Source organism: Pinus tabuliformis, chromosome 8 (assembly GCF_031772625.1).
Source record: "Pinus tabuliformis cultivar Carrire ecotype Pingquan chromosome 8, CPIR1, whole genome shotgun sequence".
NCBI lineage: Eukaryota > Viridiplantae > Streptophyta > Pinopsida > Pinales > Pinaceae > Pinus > Pinus tabuliformis.
In genome coordinates, this window is record NC_142294.1 from 1593082146 (window position 1) to 1593088234 (window position 6089).

A 6089-nucleotide genomic window follows, 5' to 3' on the forward strand; every position below is an offset into this window, starting at 1 on the left:
AAGGTGCATTGGTAAGGCCAAAAGGCATGACCAAAAATTCATAATGACCCTCATGAGTTCTAAATGCTGTTTTCGGAATGTCTTCAATCTTCATTCTGATTTGATGATATCCTGAACGAAGATCCAACTTGGTGAAGTAAATTGATCCATGCAATTCATCCAGTAATTCATCAATGACAGGAATGGGGAACTTATCTTTAATAGTGAGCTTGTTGAGCTCCCTATAATCCGGACACATGCGCCATGATCCATCCTTCTTGTGCACCAATACTACTGGAGCAGAGAAAGAACTTTGACTCGGTTGAATTATACCAGCCTCTAGCATTTCTGCAACCATACGTTCAATTTCACTTTTTTGGACATAGGGATATCTGTACGGCCTGATGTTTGGAGGAACACTTCCTGGAATCAGATGAATAGCATGATCATGATCACGCATAGGTGGGAGACCTTTGGGAGTCTCAAATACCTTGGAATGATTGTCCAGGACTTTTTGGAGATCTGGAGAAATAGATGATTCTAATGTGGAAACATCTAGCGAACATAATTGTGCAATTACACCCCTTTGCTCCTTTTTTAGAAGCTTTGTCATACCATTAGAGCTGATTATCTTTCCTGGTTTCCCTGCAATACCCCTTAATTCAACTTCCTTTCCTTCCACAGAAAATTTCATGAAAAGTTCTTGAAAATTAAAAGCTATTGTACCCAAGGATTGTAGCCATTGGACTCCTAGTACAACATCAGCACCTCCCATTGGAATGGAAAGCATTGGGCTAGTCAATACATATTCTCCCATGGATAGCTTGATATTATGGCACTTTCCAGAGCAATTTATTGTTCCTCCATTTGCAATCATCACTTGACACTCTGGTGCTGGATATAGGAAGCAATTCAATTCTTTTGCTACCCTACAATGAATAAAATTGTGGGTGCTTCCTGAATCAATCAACACTATTACCTTTTTCTTCTTGATTTGTCCTTCTATCTTGATGGTTTGAGGAGTGGTAATTCCTGCCAATGCATTACAAGATATGGTCGGATTTATTTGTTCTTCATATAGGCTTTGTTCCTGGAATATATCCTCTTCTTTTGACCTTTCTTGCTCCTTTTCTTCTTCCTCTTCACAATCTATGTAGAATAATTTCTTCTCAGCACACTTATGACCTTTTGTGTATTTGCTATCACAATTGTAACAAAGCCCTTTTGCTCTTTTTTCTTCCAATTGTTGTGGTGTCAACCTTGTAGGTTGTGGAAGACTATGGGCAACAACACTTCCATCTTTATAGTTGTGAATGGTATGCTTCCTAGTTGCCATAATTTTGCTTTCCATTTTTCTTGCTAACCTGAATGCCTTCTCTAATGAATCAGGTTCCCAAAGGCGCACATCATGTTGGATATTATCCTTTAAAGACCCTATGAACACATCAATCCTATGCTCCTCTGGAATATCTTTTATCCTTATGTTCAATTTTTGGAACTCCTCAATGTGCTCCATTATTGAACCCTTTTGTTTGAGATTATCAATTGGCTAAAAAAAGTGTTGCTTTTTGTATCCTCATAATGTGCTATCAATTCTTCCGTAAAAATTGCCCAAGTGATAAATTGTTTACGAGAACAAAGCCATTGATACCATACAAACTGATTTGGTTCCAAATATAAAGTTGCCATACGTACCTTTTGTGTGTTTTGCACATTATTGAGATCGAAGAATTGCTCCATCTGTAATATCCATGTGGCGGGATCCTTGCCATCAAACTTCCTCACATCGATTTTTGGAACATGGTGAGTCTTCGATCCAACATTAGAGTCTATGGAATCATGATTAACATTTCTTTTATTCTCATCATGAGTTTCCTTTACTACCTTTTCACCATTAGTGACCCTTTCTTGTAGCAACTTCTTCAATTCATCCATCTTATCATCTATGCCATCAATTTTAGCGTCAATCTTAGCTTCCATGCCATCAATTTTAGCATCAATCTTAGCTTCCATGCCATCCATCTTAGCTTCCATTCCCTTTATCTTAGATTCCACGCCATTTACCTTAGATTCCACGCCACTTATCTTAGCTTCTGTTAGCTTTTGTGAGCGTGACATTTGTTGCACTTGTTCTTGTAATTTTGATATATCATGTAGCATTTCTTCCTCTTCTTCATGAGTCATGCTAGAGCTTTCAGGTTCCTTACTAGGTGTTTGCATTTTCTTTCCTCGGGGCATCAGTTACCGATAATAATGCTTTACTATGCCCTTTGAATTCTGTTAAACCAAGCTTACACAAAAATTTAAAAAAAAAACTACACACCTTTTTTCACTTTATAGAAGCCTGATATTGAATCTGATGTATCTCTGTGATTTCGGATCATCCAGTTCTGAAATTGCTATCTGAAGTAGCCTTCTGCGTCCTCTTTCCAATGCCACAAGTCTGAGCCAAATTGGATTCTCCAAGGAAGAGTTATGTGAAATCTCTCACAGTGACTTGCTTTTAGACTGGTTCAGTAGAGCGAACTTGTACGACGTGCCACGAGTCACTGTTTCAACATTTGAATTTGAAACTCACCCACAAGAAACTACAGTCCGTCTTCTTTATGTACCTTTTTACGAAATTTCAATCCAATCCTCAGAGAGAGAGTTATGACGATTTTCCCCAGGTCACCTGTTTTAAATGTAATTCAGGAGTCTGCAAAAAGACCAACTTCCTCAGATAATATCTCCGAAAATATCACGCGAAAAGTTTTGAAATTCAGACCCAAGGTTCAGCGCCAATTCTTCTCAAATGGGTTTTTTTTGTGACTTCTGAAACGTCACAGAAAAAAAGTTATAGCGAAAATGCCACAATGACCTGTTTGGAGCAGCGAAACCCTAGAATCCAAAGCTCTGATACCAAATGTTATGAAACCAGCTCACAAAAAGATAGAAAAGAGAGATCCACGACTTAGAATTCAGCCTCTTCGAGGGGGCAACCTCCTTTACATTACATAAATGAACAATTCTTGGATGATACAAATGAAAATACCTCCTTTCTATATATAGGAGTCTAAGTGGTCCCAATACAATCCAAGCCTACATAACAATAATATTGTAGGGCACAACAATAACAATAGTGGGCTTCTATGTGGCACAATAGTAACAATATGGGCACTACATGGGTACATCAATATAAATAAGGGGTATAACTACAATAGTAATGGGGTAATCACTAGTATTATAGGGACCCAACAAAAGTGTTAAAGGCTAAAATGGGCTTAGGACATAACATGTAAGTAAGGCTTTAGTCAATTATGGGATAACTTATTAACCTTAAGGTCATTGTGGGGGAGTCACAATAATAAAAATGATATTTTTCTATTGTTTCATTTACTTTAGAAACTATTTTGATACCATTCATACAACAAACTTGTGGAAGAGGGTGGAAAACATAGTGAATCCTCTAAAGTGAAGGATTGTTAGAAGTGACAATGTCTTATGAAAATGTTATTTCCATGTTTAATACCACTAAGGGTTCATTAAAAAAAAATTAATTGCAATATAATGATGAAGAGAGGGCGTCCCATATCCCTTACCCTTTTGGGCATATACATTGATAATCTAGAAGAGTGTTTGGAAGATGTAGGCTCTCTTTGCTCCATGCTCACAAGTATAGCCATAACTCTTCCCCTTTATGACAGAGATATTATTCTTTTGGTTACGAGCCATTATAATCTTTGGAAGAAATAGGAATCCTCCAATATTTTTATTGCATGGTTAGTATGACTGTTAATATCGACACAATGAAAGTCGTGATAATTAAATCCAAAAAGATTGCAAGTGACACTTTCATATGAGGAAGTTCCTTATTAAGATATCTTGTAACTCATACACATCACAACCTCAATTAGAATTATAAAATTGTTGAAAGGATAAATGAGGGATGAAAATATTATTGTGGAATTAAAAAAAAAAATCCAAGGGAATAGATATTTGGATATGGGATAAAAGGGTAATCCTCTTTGAGACTCTCATCGATCTTATTATTTTATATGAATATGAGGTTTGGGGTTGTAGTTTGTCCATAAATTCATGGAGGAAGATAGAATATATCTAAAGGAAACAAATAATGTACAATCTCAAGAATAAAGGAAATGTACCCTATCATATCCTCCTAAATCAAAGATCGGATTATTACCGTTAAAAGAGTGCCTATTCCTAGGTATCTTATGTAGAAGTAGAAGTTAAGAAACATTTAATACAAGAGGATTCATTATATTTCTTCTAAGTCTACACAGAATTACCACCTTAGCCTCAAGCACAAATGGCATAAGGATTCCCAATCCTGGATCGACAATTAGGGGATAAAGGAGGGTATAATCTTATACAATAAGGATAATATTAAAAACATTATTACATAAGAATTTAAGGAGGGATTATGGGGTTAAAAAGAGTCATGGAAAAAAAGAAAACTAAGATAATATAAGGAGGTGGTTAACCCAAAACGCAAAAATCAAAATTATCTCTCCACCTTGAGTAGTGTAAAGAAGAAAATAAACATCACTAAATCAGGAACAAATTAGCATCAACTTCATCATCAAATTCAATGGTTTCTCAATTTTTTATTTTTGATAAACCAACTCCTCATTGTCGAAGTGGTAAGTACCTTCTTCAACATGTTGTAGCTATTCTTTTAGTTGCTTTTTCTTTCTCCTTGCCTTATTTAACTCATGAAGAGAATTGAAGAGTTCCCCTTCAAATTGCATTACTCCTACTTCTTCCTATTAAGAGTTGGTAATATTTTGTTTCTTGAGTTCTGCTCCACATGCCATAAGTAAATACTTATATGAATAATCTTTTGCAGAGTTTTCATTATTTGACTCTGGTGCTGAACTAGCCTCTTCAGAGTAGAGCCCCTTTTTCTTATAGAACTTCTCCTTCTAATGTTTTTGAGATTTGTTTCTAAATTTATGATCATATTCCTTTTCTACCCCTTCTTTGTAAGGGCACTTGGACAAAAAATGTCAAAATTTCCCACAGTTAAAGAATTTAAAGGGAAAATTCCCTTTATATTTTCGTAAGCCACGCTTCAGTTTCCTGGAAAATTGATCCATCTCCTTATCAGATTGACAACTCGAGAAATCTTCATGATCATTGTGCTCCTTGGCCTTCTTGGACACTTTCAATTATGCCTCATTGGGTTCAAAATTCTCTCTTCCTACTCTCATCTCATAGGTTGTGAGAGTAACAAGAAATTGATCCATCTTGAGATTCTTTAAATTAGCCATTTCTTCAATTTCATAGACTTTGGTATTAAATCTCATGGGTAGAGATATTAAGAGCTTTTGAACAATTAGATCTTCCTTGATTTATTCACTAATTCCTTAATCATATTGGTTACTTCATCAACTCTCAGGAAGTATTTGGCTACGTTTCCTTCTTCACTCATTTTTAAGCTTTCAAACCTCATTATGAAGGTTTGAAGTTTGGCCTGATTGACTTTGTCATCTCCTTCATGACTTTGATTGAACTTCACCAAAACTTCCTTGGCAGACTTACAGTGCATAACCTTTATGAGTTCAGATTGACTAAGGCCAATGAGAATGGCATTCTTGGCTTTAACATTATTTCCATACAATATTTTACCATCTACATCAATGGGAGGGACATCATAATCTACTAGTACAGAGCTCCAAACATCTACTCCTAGAGACATAAGATATGTTTCCATCCTAACTTACCAAAAAGCATAATTTGTCCCATCAAAGACTAGTATCTTGCTTGAGTAAGCATCTTGAATCTCTTGCCTAGACATAACTCCTTATGGATCTACCTTCTAGTGCTTCAAATATTCTTCAAGGAACTTGGATTTGATACCAATTGTTGGAATAAGGAATTAATAAGGGGGGGTGAATATGTAATAGTCAAGTTATTTCAAATTTTAAGTACAAGTCATCAACTGTTTTCACTCCGGTCAGTTACTTGTGAGCGATTTCATACACAATAAAAGTGACCATCAAGATAGGGCATTCACATGTACATATAATCCATCAGATGAGCACCATACACAAATTGGCACATGCATTTTTACGTGAAAGGAAAAAACCACCAATCTGTTTGTTATT